This window comes from Microcaecilia unicolor, chromosome 9 (genome assembly GCF_901765095.1).
Source record: "Microcaecilia unicolor chromosome 9, aMicUni1.1, whole genome shotgun sequence".
NCBI classification, from domain to species: Eukaryota; Metazoa; Chordata; class Amphibia; order Gymnophiona; family Siphonopidae; genus Microcaecilia; species Microcaecilia unicolor.
The window spans coordinates 71,192,641-71,211,533 of record NC_044039.1 but is presented as its reverse complement, the minus strand read 5'-3'; the positions used below and the strand labels follow the sequence as shown (position 1 = coordinate 71,211,533).

Here is an 18,893-nt window from a genome sequence, read left to right as displayed (position 1 = left end):
GTGATAGGAGTGTACTACCATCCGCCTGGCCAGGACGAGCGGATGGATGCAGCAATGTCAAAGGAAACTAGGGAAGCGAATAAATTGGGCATTGTAATATTAATGGGTAATTTCAATTATCCACATATAGACTGGGTTAATGTAACATCGGTACACGCTAGGGAGGTGAAATTTCTTGATGAAATCAAGGACAGCTTCATGGAACAGCTGGTTCAGGAACCCACAAGAGAAGGAAAAATACTACACTTAGTCATTACTGGAGCTCATAACAGTGATCATAATATGATCAGTTTTGATATTGGCATTGAAGTAAGTGAACTTAGGAAATCAAATACACCAGCGTTTAACTTTAGAAAAGGTGATTACGACAAAATGAGAAAAACGGTGAAAAAAAGACTGAAAGGTGCAGCTCGAAGGGTAAAAAACTTGCATCAGGCGTGGATGCTATTTAAAAACACAATCCTAGAGATACAGGACAAATATATTCCGCGTATTAGAAAAAGGGGAAAAAAGACCAAACATCAGCCGGCGTGGCTAAACAGTAAGGTAAAGGATGTCATTAGAACCAAAAAACAATCCTTCAGAAAGTGGAGAAGAGAACTGACTGAAAGTAACAAGATAAAACATAAGGAATGCCAAGCCAAATGCAAAGCGGAGATAAGGAGGGCAAAAAAGGACTTTGAAAAAAAGTTAGCATTAGAAGCGAAAATACATAGTACAAATTTTTTTAAGATACATTAAAAGCAGGAACCCGGCTAAAGAATCGGTTGGGCCGCTGGACGAAAATAGTGTTAAAGGGGCGATCAGGGAAGACTGAGCCGTAGCAGAGAAATTAAATGAATTCTTCGCTTCGGTCTTCACTGAGGAGGATTTGGGAGGGACACCGGTGCCGGAAAGCATATTTGAAGCAGGCGAGTCGGAGAAACTAAACAAATCCTCTGTAAACATGGAGGATGTAATGGGTCGGTTCTGCAAACTAAAGAGTAGTAAATCACCAGGACATGATGGTATTCATCCCAGATTCCTTGTCATCAATAGCAGATGAATCCATTAACTGATGGGTTGTATCCGCCTACCAGCAGGTGGAGATAGAGAACACTGAAAGCACATGGTGTTCAAGGACGCCCAATCCCCTCTGCCTTCATTATAACTCTATCTCCCAGCAGGTGTGGACGTCGCTTCTCAGCTCCTGGATTTCTGCCTGGGGTGGCTCCTGTGCTTTGCCAGTAGAGCAGGGGGTGTTGGGGCTGGTGGTGCCTATTTTAAAGGCATACTTGGTTTTCCCTGTCCCTGCCTTACCCCATTCCCCCTCCTCCCGGAGTTCCTCTGTGGCTGCCTGCCTCTAACTTTCCTCACAGTTTAAAAAAAACAAAAAAAACAGAGAGAGGCTTTCTCCTGAGCTCCTGGTTCGGTGCAGCTTGACCGCAGCTCGTTTGACTCGGTCTCCTGAGGTGAGAGTGGTGCCCAGCTTCTCCGGGGAGGTTCCCGCTGACAGCACTCCGTGCGGGGTAAGGTTTGTTTTCTGTATTTGATGGCTGCTGAAGGGGTTAAGCGCTGCTCCCACTGTGGGAAACGCAGATCAGCAGCGGGGCTTTGCAGCACATGCTGCCTAGATGCTAATGCTTTTCAATTAAATAGGATCCGGCAACAGTCCTTTCAGATCAAACTCTTCACAAAAAAATATTTTTAGGTTTTCAAGGTTTTTTATACTCAAAACGTATAGCATTCAAATCATGCATTGACAGTTTTCAAATTACACATTAATACTTTTCATGGTGACCTCAGCGGTGCTCATTGCCAAGAATGTAAACATGGCAATGTAGCTAGCACCCACTTCATCGGTCCACCCGATTTCTTTAATTTTCTACTATCTCTATTATCTCTCTTATCACTCTTATCGATTAAATTACTTATCTTTTCTTTTTCAGTACCAGACTATAGTTGAACCCCGTAGTCTGATACTGAAAAAGAAAAGATAAGTAATTTAATCGATAAGAGAGATAATAGAGATAGTAGAAAATTAAAGAAATCGGGTGGACCGATGAAGAAGTGGGTGCTAGCTACATTGCCATGTTTACATTCTTGGCAATGAGCACCGCTGAGGTCACCATGAAAAGTATTAATGTGTAATTTGAAAACTGTCAATGCGTGATTTGAATGCTATATGTTTTGAGTATAAAAAACCTTGAAAACCTAAAAATAGTTTTTTGTGAAGAGTTTGATTTGAAAGGACTGTTGCTGGATCCTATTTAATTGAAAAGCTTGTTGGATATACTTGGGACTGGCGTTGAGATTTTGAAAATTAGCCATTGCTTGGTAGATGCTAATGCTGGCACGAGCATGGCGGGCGATGATTCTTCCTGCCCACCGTAGTTGGAAGCGGCCACCATCTTGGAGGCGCCGCGTGACTCGACCCTCGCGGTTGCGGATGGGTCTGAGTGCAGGGGGACGCCTCGTTTCGAGGTTTCTAGAGGAGCTTTTGCCTCCGCTTCCCCCAATGTGGGGGCGGATGTACAGGGTGAGTTTTTCTCCCCTGAATTTGTGCTGCTGATGCATAAGGCTTTTATGTTAAAAAGAGCACTGCCTGAGGCTCCTGACATTTCCTGTTGGTCTGGGTTGCCTCCGGTTCTTTATAGCCCAGCGTCTGCTGGAGACTTTATTTCTTCCCCCTAGCTTTTGGCTGACGCTAAGCTTAGACGAGTGAATACCCCGTCTGAGGGGGACTCTTCACTCTGTTCTCCCCCGTGGTCTAGTTTCAGGGAGTCTGAGGGGTCTGGCAGGCCCTCACGGACTGATGATCCAGATGAGGGTGGCTGCTTGCCACAGGAGTTGGATGACCCTAAAGCGGTTTGAATTTTCCAACGTGAAGAGCTATCAGCTCTCTTTTCTGATGCCTTACAGGCCCTTTGTATTGAAGATCCTGACGAGGGCGCTGCCACTTCTATTAATCCTAGGATGGCTAGCACTAAGAAGCCTTCGCAGGATTTTCCCGTGCTTGCTTCCATCCAAGAGCTTATTTCAGCTCAATGGTCTGACCCTGATGGTCCCTTGAAGGTGGCCAAGGCTAAGTGTCATCTTTACCCCCTGAGGGAAAGTCAGTTGACCCTCTTTGGGATGCCTAAAGTGGATGCTTTAGTCACGGCTGCCTTTCCGGGTTGCAGCAGGCGGTTGAGCAGCCTGCCAATGGAGCGGGTTCCCTCGCTGAGGTCGGCCTGCATATGGAGTCTGTCCTGTCTTTTTTGGCTGATGCCCTTTATGATCTGGTCAGAGCTTCGGCTAAGCAGATGTCTGTGGCATTTGCTGCCCGCCGCCTTCTTTGGCTCCGGCATTGAGTGGTTGACTTGGCCTCTAAACAAAGGCTGGTGAGGTTACCCTTTCGGGGTCTTCTTTTATTTGGGGAGGATTTGGAGAAGATTGTTAAGGACCTAGGGGACTCTAGTCCCAACGGTTGCCTGAGGATAGGCCGAGGCCTTCTTCCAAAATTCCTTCTTTGTCCTCCTCTTCCAGGCCACGTTTTCGCGAAGCTCGCAGGTATCGCCCGGGGCACTCTGTGGGGTTTGGTCAACGTACCCGTTTCCAGCAGAGGAACGCCTTTCGTTCGGACAAACGTGCGGCGGCGGCCAGGCAACGTCCAGTTCAGGGGCGTACTCCACAAAGATGGGGCACCGGTCCACTCATCGGTTCCCACAGTAGGGGGTCGTCTCTCCCTCTTTTCGAGGAGTGGACCAAGATTACTTCGGATCAATGGGTCCTAGACCTGATCAGAGAAGGTTACCGGCTAGAATTTGCCGTCCCAGTAGTTGACACGTTTTTGGAGTCCCGATGCGGCACTGCCATGAAGCAGGCGGCAGTATACGAGACCTTGCAGGTGTTGCTGAAGCTCGGAGCTGTGGTTCCGGTTCCTCCCGCTAAACGTGGCTGCGGTTGCTACTCTACCTATTTTGTGTTGCCTCGAAAAGGCGGGTCGTTCAGACCTATTCTCGACTTACACAGAGTCAACGAGGCCATAGAAGTGCGACACTTCCGCATGGAAACCCTGTGCTCTGTCATTTCGGGGGTACAGCCAGGAGAGTTTCTCACGTCTCTGGACCTCAAGGAGCGTACTTGCATATTCCTATCTGGCCGCCGCATCAGTAGTTTCTCCGGTTTGCGGTATTGAGCCAACATTTCCAGATTCGCGCTTTGCCTTTCGGCCTGGCGACTGCCCCTCAGACTTTTTCCAAGGTCATGGTGGTAGTGGCTGCCTTTCTCAGGCGAGGGCGTATCGGAGTTCATCCTTATCTCGATGACTGGCTCATCAGAGTGGATTCTTCAGACGAGAGTCGACTTGCCATAGCCAGAGTTGTTACAGTTCTTCAGACTCTGGGCTGGATAGTCACTATGCCCAAAAGTCACCTGACCCCCTGTCAGTCTCTCGAGTATTTGGGGGTCCGGTTTGACATGGCTTCGGGGTTCATTTTTCTTCCCGACAGCAGGCGTCTCAAGCTTCAGAATCAGGTCCGCCTGCTCCTGCGGATGCCTCGCCCTCGAGCTTGGGACTTTGTTGAGCTCCTGAGTTTGATGACGGCCACCATAGAGATGGTTCCCTGGGCGAGAGCTCACATGAGACCGCTGCAGCTTGATCTGCTTCAGCAATGGTCTCCGATTTCCCAGGAATATCAACGCAGACTACGGTGGCTTCCTGCGGCCCAGCGCAGTATGGATTGGTGGCTTTCCGACAGCAGGCTGTGGCAGGGGATACCACTGGTTCTTCCTTTTTGGTGTCTGGTGATAACGGATGCCAGCCTTTCGGGCTGGGGAGCTCATTGCCGGGGACGCTATGCTCAGAGTCTGTGGTCCACCGCAGAAGCGGGATGGTCCATAAATCGCTTGGAACTGAGAGCGATATTTCAGGCTCTTCTGGCCTTCCACAGGACGCTGAAGAGTCTTCCTGTCCGAGTTCTGTTGGACAACATGACAGCAGTGGCCTACATCGATTGCCAGGGCGGCACTCAGTGCAGGGCCCTGGCTGCGGAGGCGTCTCAGATCTGCGACTGGGCCGTGTGCCACCTAGAGCTGCTGTCCGCGGCTCACATAGCCAGTCAGTGCAACGTGCAAGCTGATTTCCTCAGCAGACATCAAATCGACCCAGCGGAATGGGAACTGGCAGACGAAGTTTTTTTTCAGATTTGTGCCAAATGGGGGACTCCAGACTTGGTCCTCATGGCGTCAAGCGTAAACGCCAAAGTCCCTCGCTTTTTCAGCAGAATGCGAGATCCTCGCTTGGCAGGGTTGGATGCTCTAGCTCAACCTTGGCCCTCGGGCCTCCTGTATGTGTTCCCTCCTTGGCCTTTGATAGGGCGAGTTCTACTTCGGATTCGTCTGCACCGAGGATTGGTGATTCTCATCGCCGCGGATTGGTCAAGGCGTCCGTGGTATCCGGATCTCTGGCAGATGCGGGTGGACGCGCCTCTTCCATTGCCTCGGGTTCTGAACCTGTTAGTTCAGGGTCTGGTGACTATGGAAGATCCTTGCCATTTTGTTCTTACGTCCTGGCTCTTGAGAGGGCACAATTGAGGGACAAGGGCTATTCTAATAAGGTTATTGCCATGCTCCTGCAGGCTCGCATGCGGTCTACCTCTGTGACATATGCTCGGATCTGGCGCACTTTTGAGGTGTGGTGTACGCAAAAGTCTATCTCGCTGAATCTGGTGACAGTCTCGCTTTTGCTGGACTTTTTGCAGGACGGGCTACACTTTGCACTTCCCCAGTTGTAAAGGACTAAAATACAAGATGATGCATGCCACTACCTTCTCTTACACGAGCACGCAGATATGGAATGCTCTACCCACAGACCTAAAATCAGTTGTCGAAACAAATAACTTTCGAAAATCTCTGAAGACATACTTCTTCAACAAGGCCTACAACGAGAACCAATAGCTTCACTGATCCACTCTCCAAACCCAACCAGCTATGAAAATCCGCTTCTACAATCACCCGCCTAATCACTTCCTCTTTCTTCCCTACTTAATCTCTGTACACTACTAACTGTATCTGATATTCTGGAATGACAATGTCATAACAAAACTACATAAGCCACATTGAGCCTGCAAAGAGGTGGGATAATGTGGGATACAAATGCAATAAATAAATAAATAAAAGGGCCTGGCCTACAATTCCCTTTGAGTTCAAGTGGCAGCGTTGGCCTGCTTCCTGGGAAAAAATCTCCGGATTGTCCCTTGCTGCTCATCCGGATATCCTCTGTTTTCTCAGAGGGGCGCTTCATCTCCGTCCTCCTTTGCGGTCGCCTTGTTCGGCTTGGAACCTGGGGCTCGTGTTGAAGGCACTCCAGTGATCTCCGTTTGAGTCTCTTAAACAGGCTTCTGAGAAGGATGTGACTCTCAAGACAGTTTTCTTAGTGGCAGTGACATTGGCTAGAAGAGTGTCTGAGCTTCAGGCTCTTTCCTGTCGGGATCCTTTTCTGCAGTTCTCGGAATCTGGGGTAACTGTTCATATGGTCCTTCTTTTCTGCCTAAGGTGGTTTCAGTTTTTCACCTCAACCAGCCCATCTTTCTTCCTTCCTTCCTTCCTTCCTGCTCTAAGGAGGAGTTTCCAGACTCCTTTGGGAAATTGCGCCTTTTGGATGTCCGCAGGGCTCTGTGGCAGTATCTGCAGATGTCAAATGAGTTTAGGAATTCTGATCATTTATTTGTTCTGTTGGCAGGTTCTCGATGGGCGTTTCCGGCATCTAAGGCCACTATAGCCTGATGGCTTAAGGAACTCATTTTTCCGGCTTATATGCTTTCAGGGCGGTCGCCACCTGAAGCGTTTAAAGTGCACTCTACAAGGGCAATGTCCTCTTCGTGGGCTGAAACAGGTGTTTTTTCTCTTCAGGAGATCTGTTGTTCGGCTACCTGGGCTTCTCAGCTCTCTTTCATGTGGCATTACAGGCTGTATGTGGCAGCGCGACAGGATGTGCATTTTGGAGCGCAAGTGCTTGCTCGCGAAGTTCCCTGTTCCCACCCTATTTAGGGAGTGCTTTGGTATGTCCCATCAGTTAATGGATTCATCTGCTATTGATGACAAGGAAGGGAAAATTAGGTTCTTACCTTGATAATTTTCTTTCCTTTAGTCACAGCAGATGAATCCGTGATCCCTCCCTGACTGACTTTAGTTTTTGTACAGATGTTGAATACAGACATTGTGCCTCATCAGGAGTACTTGAAGACAAGCTATCAGAGTTTCTACATGCTGATTTTATTGCAGGAGGTTGATAACGTCCCTCTTTTGTTTGGTTATTGCCCCGGTTTATGTTATATTGCCCTTTTTATTCACTCTGCTTTGGAAGTTTCATATACTGAAGGCAGAGGGGATTGGGCATCCTGGAACACCATGTGCTTTCAGGGTTCTCTATCTCCACCTGCTGGAAGTGGATACAACCCTCAGTTAATGGATTCATCTGCTGTGATTAAAGGAAAGAAAATTACCAAGGTAAGAACCTAATTTTCCCGTATTAATAGAACTGAAAAATGAACTTGTAGAGCTACAGTTAGTAATATGCAATCTATCCCTAAAATCAAGCGTGACACAGGAAGACTGGAGGGTAGCCAATGTTACGCCGATTTTTAAAAAAGATTCCTGAGGAGATCCGGGAAATTATAGACCGGTGAGTCTGACGTTGGTACCGGGCAAAATGGTAGAGGCTATTATCAAGAATAAAAATACAGAGCACATACAAAAACATGGGCTGATGAGACAAAGTCAGCACGGATTTAGTGAAGGGAAGTCTTGCCTCACCAATCTACTGCATTTATTTTAGGGGGTCAACAAACGTGTGGACAATGGGGAGCTGGTGGATATTGTGTATCTGGATTTTCAAAAGGCGTTTGACAAAGTGCCTCATGATAGACTCCAAAGGAAACTGGAGAGTCATGGGATCGGAGGTAGGGTATTACTATGGATTAAGAGCTGGTTGAAAGATAGGAAGCAAAGAGTAGGGTTGAGTGGTCAATATTCTCAGTGGAGAAGGGTAGTTAATGGGGTCCTGCAGGGGTCTGTGCTGGGACTGCTGCTTTTTAACATATTTATAAATGACCTAGAGATGGGAGTAACTAGTGAGGTAATTAAATTCGCAGATGACTGAAAATTATTCAGGGTCGTCAAGTCGCAGGAGGAGTGTGAGGAGGAGTCCTCAGGAGGACCTCGCGAGACTGGAGGATTGGGCGTGCAAGTGGCACATGAAGCTCAGTGTTGACAAGTGCAAAGTGATGCATGTGGGTAAAAGGAACCCGAATTACAGCTATGTCATGCAAGGTTCCACGTTAGGAGTTATGGACCTAGAAAGGGATCTGGGAGTCATCGTTGATAAGATGTTAAAAACTTCTGCTCAGTGTGCTGCAGCGGCTAAAAAAGCGCACAGAATGTTGAGCATTATTAGGAAAGGGATGGAAAACAAACACGAGGATGTTATAATGCCGTTGTATCGCTCCATGGTGCAACCGTACCTCGAGTATTGTGTCCAATTCTAGTCACCGCATCTAAAAAAAGATATAAAGGAATTAGAAAAGGTGCAGGAAAGGGCGACAAAAATGATAAAGGGAATGGAACGACTTCCCTATGAGGAAAGGCTGAGAAGGTTAGGACTCTTCAGCTTGGAGAAAAGGCGGCTGAGGGGTGATATGATAGAAGTTTACAAGATAATGAGCGGAGTAGAGCGGACAGATGTTTACACTTTCAAACAACAACAAAACCAGGGGATATAAGATGAAGCTAGAATATGGTAGATTTAAAACAAATAGAAAGTTTTTCTTTACTCAGCGTGTAGTTAGACTCTGGAACTCATTGCCGGAGAATGTAGTGACAGCAGCTGGCCTTACGGAATTTAAAGGGGGTTTGGACAGATTCCTGAGGGAAAAGTCCATTGAACATTATTAAAAAAAAAATTTTTTTTTTTTTTTTTTTTGGGGGGGGGGGCGGTTTGCTGGGTTCTTGAAGCCTGGATTGGCCGCTGTCGGAGACAGGATGCTGGGCTTGATGGACCCTTAGTCTTTTCCAAGTACGGCGGTACTTATGTACATTTGAAGTACAGTAAGAATGATCACAAACAGTTTGTGAACTTTGATAAATGGAATAAGTAACAAAACATAATCTTGTGGCAAACATAGAAATAACATGACAGTGTGGATTTTCAGTTCTGGTAAGAATTAAAGTGCTTATCTTCACAAATTATAAAGTTTGACAAAAGAGTTTAAAGGAGCCCGCATTTTGGATTTTGTAAGGCGGTGAATTTAGATTTGGAGGTTGCTGTTTCTTTTTCTCCGAGGACAAGCAGGCTCAATATTCTTACATGTGGGTCGTTGTCGTCCGCGACGGCCCAGGAGACAGAAGAAAACTTTCAAAACTCTGGAACTTTCCCGAAAGTTCCGTCACTTGGGTCGTCCCACCACGCATTCCACGATGTGAATGTGAAGCTATTAGTTCTTTTCCTTCCGCGCCTCGAGAGAGTTGTGCTTGCCGCTACTCTTTTGTGTTTCTCTCAGGAGACCGCTTTTTTCACGTTTATCGCACCCTTTTTACCTCTTTTTCTTTACTTCCTCAAGTAAAATATTTTTTAAAAGTTTTTTTCGCTTATTTATTTTTTAGTTTTTTTCCTCATTTTTTCAAGTTTCCTTTCTTTTTTCGTTGTGGCCGCCTTTAGGCTGCTCGGCTACGTCTTTTTTGTGCCTTTTTAATTGGCACAATCGAGCCTTTTGATTTCGCGGACGTTATTTTCCCGCCCATGTCATCAAAGACTCCTAGCGGCTTCAAATGCTGTACTCGCTGCAACCGGACCATCTCGGGTACCGTCCCCCACGCGTGGTGCTTCCAGTGTCTTGGGCCCGATCATCTTCCAGCTGCCTGTAAGTTGTGTAAGTTAATGAAGAAAAGGACCCAGGTGGCTCAAGAGGCTCAGCGCGAGAGACTTTTTTCTGATGGTCTGGTCCTTTGACGTCGACATTGGTACCGAGGTCGTCGACGTCGAGGGAAGCAGCGACACCGATAGCCTAGGTAATGGCTGCCGAAAGACTGCTGCATCGAGTGAAGGCGAAGAAGCATCGTCATCGATCTCCTTCCAGGCATGGTACCGAGAGCTCCGGGGAGTCGAGGGAGTTGGCACCCGAGAAGCGTCGGCGCCGGGAGGATCGCTCACCCTCCATTCAGGAGGTGCCGATGCGTCGGTCGTCTGGCAGCCTGGTACCGGCTCTCATGCCCCCTCAGATTCTGGCCTCCCAGCCTTTTCCGATGACAGCTCTCGATGAGCGCATCAGGGCCCTTCTTCCAGAGCTTCTGGAAGGGTTGCTTCGTCATTCTGCCTCGGTGTTGGGGATGCTTGCGCCTCCCATACCAACTGCGGAGACAGCATCTGAGCCAACACCTGTGAGGAGGTCCCCGCCCTCGTTGCCGCTTGCCACCCAGGTTGACTCTCCCTCGACGTCGGTGGAGGAAGCTTCACCAGAGTCCAGGCAGGGGTTGACTTCTTGACATCCCCCACGAGGTCGTCGATCCTTGAAGTCGAGGCAGGCTCGGGTTTGGGCTGCTCTTAGGTAGTTTCTGTCCGATACCAAAGAGGAGCGTTCATGGGGAGAAGAGGAAGATGCCAGGTATTTTTCAGAGGAAGAGTCCTGTGGGCTTCCCTGTGATCCTACTCCACCGATTGAAGTAAGGACGTCTCCACCTGAGAGTCTTACTTTCTCATCCTTTGTACAGGAAAGGTTTCAAGCTGAGGAGACAGGGAGAATGAGAGAGCCATCAACAGAAATAGAAAACGGGGGGAGTGGGGAGGTGGGTTTGGGGGGAAAAATGAGAAGCTCGGTTTTGGTCATGTTTAATTTCAGGTGGCGTTAAGACATCCAGACAGCAATGTCAGACAAGCACGCTGAAACTTTGGTTGGGATGCAAGGTGAGGTATCAGGGGTAGAAAGGTAGATTTGGGAGTCATCAGCATAGAGATGGCAGGAAAAGCCATGGGATGAGATTAATGAACCAAGGGAAGAAGTGTAGATAGAAAAGAGGAGGGGACCAAGAACAGAACCCTGAGGTACGCCGACAGGCAGAGGGATAGAAGTAGAAGAGGATCCACCAGAGTGAACACTAAAGGTGTGGAGGGAGAGGTAGGAAGAGAACCAGGAAAGGACAGAGCCCTGGAATCCAAGTGAGGACAGAGTATCGAGAAGTATGCTGTGATCGACAGTGTCAAAAGCAGCGGAAAGATCAAGAAGAATGAGGATGGAATATTGGCCTCTGGATTTAGCCAGTAATAGGTCATTGGAGACTTTAGTAAGCGCAGTTTTGGTTGAGTGGAGAGGGCGAAAACCAGATTGTAGTGGGTCAAGAATAGCATGTGAGGAGAGAAAATCAAGGCAGCGGTGGTGAACAGCACGCTCAAGTAATTTGGAGAGAAAAGGGAGGAGGGAGATGGGTCGGTAATTAGAGGGACAAGTAGGGTCGAGTGAAGGCTTCTTAAGGAGAGGTGTGACCATAGCATGTTTAAAGGCAGTAGTGACAGTTGCAGTGGAAAGTGAGAGGTTGAGAATGTGACAGATAAAAGGAATAAGAGCAGGTGAGATGGCATTAAGAAGGTGGGTGGGAATGGGATCAGAGGAACAGGTGGTACATTTTGAGGAAGAAAGTAGTAGTAGTAACATACGAAATAACCACTGCTTATCCGGTAACAAAGCCACGGTTGCTACCAATGTAGCCGCCGTGGCTAATTCTGACTCCGAGGTGTCCAGTAAAGCTGATACCTCAGGGGAATTTTGTTGTTGCTGGTCTGATATCTTCCTTGGCAAATAATATACTTAAAGGAGGTAAGTTCTCTTTAGGTATTCCTATTATATCTTGCAAATAACGTTTTAACATTTCCAATGGTTTCACCATTGTGACCCTTGGAAAATTAATAAAACAAAGATTGTGATTCCTCATATAATTTTCAAATATTTCAGATGTTTCTTTAATTTGAAATGTTTTTAACCATTGATGTTTGTATATTTTCTATATTTATTGAGTTCTTTTCAACTCGTTCTACTCATTCAGTCAAGGTTTTAATTTCAGTATCACTTTTATCCATTCTCTATTCAATCAAGGAAATTCTCCGTGAAACGTTATTAGCTTGCAAAAGAAAAGTTTGTCCTAATTGGGAAACTAAGTCCCACAATGAATCTAAAGTTACCTCTGTTGGTTTTGCAAAAAGTGCTGGGGGAATTATCACCGTTGATTCAGTTACCTTCTCCTGTTCTGTGCCTTGTACACCCGATTTCAGTCTCGCAGAGTCGCTCTCTCTAAGGATGTGGACAGCCCCTCTACACCAGTCTCACTCCGATGTGATAGAGCCCCACTCGATTCTGGGCCTAATCCGCTCCCTGGTGGCAGCCCTGTCGATCCCAACCCAAGAGGGGAGAACTGGTTCTCTGCGGTTGCGGGGGAGGAGCTCTGCTGTCGGGGCTCAATGTTGTTTCAAGCCCAGAAGACGCCGAATGTTCCTCCATCAAGCCGGCGTCCACTATGGGACCGCTCCCGACCTCCTGTCCAGACCCCTGAGTCCTCAAAAAATGATCCATCGGACCAACAGGTAATGGGACTGTTGGGGGGGGGGGGGGGCTCAGGGTGCTGCTCGGCCTCGTCTTTTAGGCATAGTTAATAGCAAAGTGAGGGCTACAACTGCTCTTAGATGCGTGCGGCCATGGATTCCCAAAATCAAAGTTGGTGCCTCAGAACTTTTATACAGCTAACCCTAAGTTATTGAACTGGTCTACCAGTCAGTAGCTTACCTACCTTAGTTATCATTTGGGGTAGAACACACCCCCCTTGGGTGGAGCACCCCTTCCTCTGAGCAAGCGCACAGCTGTCGGCCCTTCACCGAGGAGGATTTGGGAGGGATACCGGTGCGGGAAAAGGTATTTGAAGCGGACGAGTCGGAAAGACTAAATGATTTCTCTGTAAACTTGGAGGATGTAATGGGGCAGTTCTGCAAACTGAAAAGTAGTAAATCGCCGGGTCTGGATGGTATTCATCCCAGAGTATTAATAGAGCTGAAAAATGAACTTGTGGAGCTGCTGTTAGTAATATGCAATTTATCCCTAAAATCAGGTGTGGTACCGGAAGATTGGAGGGTGGCCAGTGTAACGCCGATTTTTAAAAAGGGTTCCAGAGGAGATCCGGGAAATTATAGACCGGTGAGTCTGACGTCGATGCCGGGAAAAATGGTGGAGGCTATTATTAAGAATAAAATTACAGAGCACGTACAAAAGCATGGGCTGCTGAGACAAAGTCAGCACGGATTTAGTGAAGGGAAGTCTTGCCTCACAAATCTACTGCATTTTTTCGAGGGGGTGAACAAGCATGTGGACAAAGGGGAGCCGGTGGGTATTGTATATCTAGATTTTCAGAAGGCGTTTGACAAAGTGCCTCATGAAAGACTCCAAAGGAAACTGGAGAGTCATGGGATCGGAGGCAGTGTATTATTATGGATTAAGAGCTGGTTAAAAGACAGGAAGCAGAGAGTGGGGTTGAATGGTCAGTGTTCTCGATGGAGAAGGGTATAGTGGGGTCCCTCAGGGGTCTGTGCTGGAACCGCTGCTTTTTAACATATTTATAAATGACCTTGAGATGGGAGCAACTAGTGAGGTAATTAAATTCGCAGATGACACAAAGTTATCCAGGGTCGTCTCGTCGCGGGAGGAGTGTGAAAGATTACAAGAGGACCTCGTGAGACTGGGGGATTGGGCGTCCAAATGGCAGATGAAGTTCAACGTTGACAAGTTCAAAGTGATGCACGTGGAAAGGAGGAACCCAAATTACGGCTATGTCATGCAAGGTTCCGCTTTAAGAGTTACGGACCGAGAAAGGGATCTGGGCGTCATCGTGGATAGAACGTTGAAATCTTCAGCTCAATGTGCTGCGGCGGCTAAGAAGGCGAACAGAATGTTGAGTATTATTAGAAAAGGGATGGAAAACAAGCATGAGGATGTTATAATGCCGTTATATCGCTCCATGGTGCGACCGCACCTGGAGTATTGTGTTCAGTTCTGGTCGCCTCATCTCAAAAAAGATATAAAGGAATTGGAGAAGGTGCAGAGAAGGGCGACGAAAATGATAAAAGGGATGGGACGACTACCTTATGAGGAGAGGTTAAGACGGCTAGGACTCTTTAGCCTGGGGAAAAGGCGGCTGAGGGGTGATATGATAGAGGTCTACAAAATAATGAGTGGGGTAGAGCGGACAGATGTGAAGCGTTTGTTTACGCTTTCTAACAATAATAGAACTAGGGGACACAAGATGAAATTAGAATGTGGTAGGTTTAAAACAAATTGGAGAAAGTTTTTCTTTACTCAGCGTGTGGTTAGACTCTGGAACTCATTGCCGGAGAAGGTAGTGACGGCAGCTGGCCTTGCTGAGTTTAAAGGGGGTCTGGACAGATTCCTGAAGGAAAAGTCCATTGATCGTTATTAAATTCTGGGTTTTTGCCAGGTTCCTGGGGCCTGGATTGGCCGCTGTCTGAGACAGAGTGCTGGGCTTGATGGACCTTTGGTCTTTTCCCAGCTTGGCAGTGCTTATGTACTTATGTACCCCACGCCAGTTGGATAGGGAGGTCCTGGAAAAAATACATCAGAGGAGGCAAAATGTTCATCTTCAAAGTAGCAATTCTACCAAACCAGGACAGTTCATATGTACCCCAAGCCTCCATATGTATCCCCCGCAGAAGAGGGGGATAGTTAGCAGAGAACAGATCAGAAAGCCTAGGGGTTAACATAACCCCTAGGTATCTAATTCCATTAGTAACCCATCAAAAGGAAAAGGAGTCCTTGATAGAGCTCAGTGTGGAAGAAGGGATCCCTATAGCCAAAGCTTCACATTTGGTCATATTAAGTTTGAAGCCAGAGGCCAAGGAGTTTCACTCAAAAGCTTCACAAGATTAGGCAGGGAAATCAAAGGTTTGGTCAAAGAGAGCAGGACAACATCTGCAAATAAGGCTAATTTATACTCTCGACCACCCACCGTAATGCCCAAAATATTTGGATTAGCAGGTATTGCTATGGCAAGGGGCTCCATAACTAAGGCAAATAACATCAGCGAAAGGGACACCCCTGACGCGTACCTCTAGTAAGAGAAAACATTGGGGAGGTGCCCCCATTAACACGGACACAGGCTCGGGGCGAGGCATACAAAGCCTGAATCCGTCCTCTAAAGTCGGGGCCGAACCCCATAACCTCCAACACCCTGAACATGAACGGCCAGTGAACAGGGTCGAAAGCCTTTTCAGCATCCAAACCTAGGAGACAGACCAAATGCGTATCTGAGTGGGTGACATGGAGCAAGTTGATCATGTGTTGAACATGATCCATAGCCTGCCTATGGGGGACAAAACCCACCTGATCCGGATGTATCAGGTCTGATAACACTTCATCTAACCTATTAGAAAGGACCTTAGCTAATATCTTGACGCCAGCATTTAGTATAGAAATGAGTCGATATGATGCACATTCAGATTTATCTTTACCTGATTTAGGTATTACTGCAATCCATGCATCCATCATTGATGGAGGCAAGTCGTCTCCAACCACATCCCCATTAAGAAGATCCGCCAACAAGGGCGCCAACATGCCCGCAAAAGGTTTATAAAAATCATTAGGCAGACATGAAGGCCAGGAGACTTCCCCACAGGGAGCTCCTTTATTACCCTGCATACCTCTTCTGCCAGAATTGGCCTATCCAAAGCCACGATTTGATCCTCTGTCAGGCGAGGAGGCGGGTGAGCCAACAATAAATCTCTGATTGCTTCAGGCCGAATTAACGGATCTGAGGTATACAAAGATTGATAGAACCCTTGAAAACACTGACGGATCTATGACGATTTGGTTAAATAAGTACCATGGCTGGCATTCACTTTAAGGATTGTGCGGTCTACCCGCTGATGGTGCAACTTAAGGGCCAAGGTACGCCCTGGTTTGTTGCTGTGTACGTAACGGGTCTGTTGTTGCTGAACCCTGTAAAATTGCAATTGCTTATAGTATATTTGGTCCAGCCGTAGTCGAAGGTATTGAATATCTCGCAATACAGAGACAGAACAAGTGGATTTATGTCTGTGCTGCAAGGTTTCCAGTTGAGAAAGACACCTATCCACCTCCTTTTGCTGGGAACGAGCGTGCAAGCTGGCCTTCTGCAAAAAATAGCTTTTGGTAACTGCCTTAAGGGCATCCTAAACAACACCCAGGGAAGGACCAGAGTTCAAATTTAAGCCCAAGTATTCACTAAGTACAGACCTATAGACCTGCAGGACGTCGTCCTCTCGCAACAAGCTAGTATTCAATGTCCATCTCCTATTTCTATCTTCCTCACAAATCGAAGGAACCTGAACCCAGACAGGAGTATGATTAGAAATCGTTATAGGACCAATGCCCACTGTGGCTCCAGCCTGTATCTGGAAGATGTCAACTAAGACGTAATCTATCCATGAGTAGGTATCGTGAGTATGAGTAAAAAGAGTAGTTACGATCCGTCGGATACGGCACACTCCTCAAGTCGCAGACTCCAAGATCTGGAGCAAGGTTAACCCAATGCCCTAGAAACCCTTACGTCCACTGCAGACACTCCATCTGATTTATCCAAGGTAGGGTGAATTGTGGCGTTAAAATCCCCTCCCACCATAAACTTACCATGTGAACAGGACAAAAAAACCTTGCCAAGCCTGCCAAAAAAACTCATTGGGTGCGTATACCGAGGACAACATAGTAACATAGTATCATAGTAGATGACGTTAGAAAAAGACCTGCACGGTCCATCTAGTCTGCCCAACAATTTAAACTCATATGTGCTACTTTATGTGTATACCTGACCTTGATTTGTGACTGCCATTTTCAGGGCACAGACTGTAGAAATCTGCCCAGAACAAGGCCCACCTCCCAACCACCAGCCCCGCCTCCCCCCACTGGCCCTGCCATCATAAATGCCAGGTTGTCCAAAATTAAATTCAGAATCAAAAATCTGCTGTCCGGATCTTTCTTGGTGCTTGCAACCTGTATCTGCAATGAGGAATGAATCAAAATAGCAACCCCACGCTTCTTGGAAGCATCAACAGCAGAGGCACAGAAGACGTGGATAACAAGGATGTGACAGGAGCCTCTCACATTCCCTTTTAAAGTGTGTTTCCTGCCAAAAAAAAGTGCATGCGGTTTAAAGTGCAATAGCTCTTTAAATAACTTTTGGTGTTTTTAAGGTGAGTTCAAGTCCTTAATGTAAGACAAAAAGTTCAAGTCAAGAGCCATGGGCTTATTAGGAAAAACATGATAGCCAAATGCAACGTTTTCAACCCAGACCCGTCTGGATCAAGAGTAAGCACAGAAACCTCTCCCTCAAAGGACCCCCCCACCACCCCCATTCACCACAAAACAGATTTCAACAAGGACAACTGTTTTGGAATACTGGAGAAAGAACCCCACAACAACCAGAACACCACTCAAACCCCCCCCCCCCCCCCAGCACTCCCCCACACATTCACATACACAATCTGCCCAGCATTATCAAGTTGAGAGGAAAAAACATAAAAAGGGGGAGAACACCCCCCCACCCCACAACCCCAACTCAATATCTAACCATCGACCTTGCACATCATGTACATATAAAGTAACTTCTGGTATGCACAGAACCTAAGGATTGAGAAAACAATAGTCTGTAATCAGTCCACTCGAGTGAATCAAGTAACAGCCAAGACATTCTTGGTTAGTGACACGCTTCCATTTTTGAAGCTTGGCCCTAGCAGAAGTAACTAGGTCAACAGGTGGTGCCTCATTAGCCATCAAGCCAACACCATGCAGAATTTTTCATGCCTCTGAAAGGAGATGAGCCTGATTCAATTTCCTCCCCGCTGTAAAACACAAGGCAACAGGGAAAGCCCAGCAGTATGGAATCTTGTTTTTAGTTAAAATGTCCACTGCAGGTTTTTTTGCATGCCTCTGGGTCAGCGTAAATTGTGAACTTTTAACCTCATTGTAGTTCACGTAGAGTACCTGGTGCGCGTACGCTGCAGCACTTGTTCTTTAAGTGGGAAGGAAACAAAACAAACTACGTCACGGGACGATTGTCCGCCAGTTTCCCCAGTGCTCTGTGCGCCCTTTCAATTTCAATGTCCCCAGAATCAACCTCCGTCCCCAGCTGCTTTCCACATACCACCTTCACAATAGTTGCGACATCCTCTTTGTCTCCCGACTCGGGGACCCCTCGTAGGCGGAGATTGTTTCGTCGCCCCCCGATTTTCCAAATTGTCCACTTATCTGCTCAGCGTGGTCATCCACACGCACCTGCAGGTCCTCCACACGGCCTCCCAGCTCATGCAAGTCAGCGCTGAAAGTGTCCATACGCTCCAGGATTTCCTCCCTAGATGATTTTATCTCCTCATAAATCTCGTTAAGGCACTTAGCTAAATGCTTCGAAAGTCCCTGATTAGAAGGCACATGGCAGGAATCAGTTAGAGACATAGCAGAGTCTGAATGCGAGAGGCACGTAGATGACACGTGGTGCCGAGGACCCTTGCCAGATTTTCTAGTGGAATGGCGCTTACGCTCCTTCCAAACCACCAACATAGCATGGCGCCTGCTCGACAGGCCATAACCACTCGCTGATCGAACGATGTGCAGGAAACAAGAAACCAGGGCGGATGTTTGCAGATACATCTTAAGAGTAGGAAAGCGCCATAGCTATAGATTCAGGCAGCCATCTAGGTCCGTGACGTCACTTCCTCCTCCCCAAGATCTTCTTTTTTACTTTATTTTTATTGATTTTGCAACATCAAAAAATACACTGCAGAACCACATTAAGTTGGTGAAACATTACATTGCATAACTTACAACCGGATTTATCCTCTGAAACCGAGGTCTGCATAA

At 47.1% G+C, this 18,893-nt stretch overlaps 1 protein-coding gene across 1 annotated transcript in view; it reads left to right on the top strand.

The window, feature by feature from the left end:
* Positions 1-18,893, top strand: part of SMC1B (structural maintenance of chromosomes 1B) — a 1,336,696-nt gene that overhangs the window by 133,110 nt on the left and 1,184,693 nt on the right. The gene's annotated exons all lie outside the window — the stretch shown is intronic.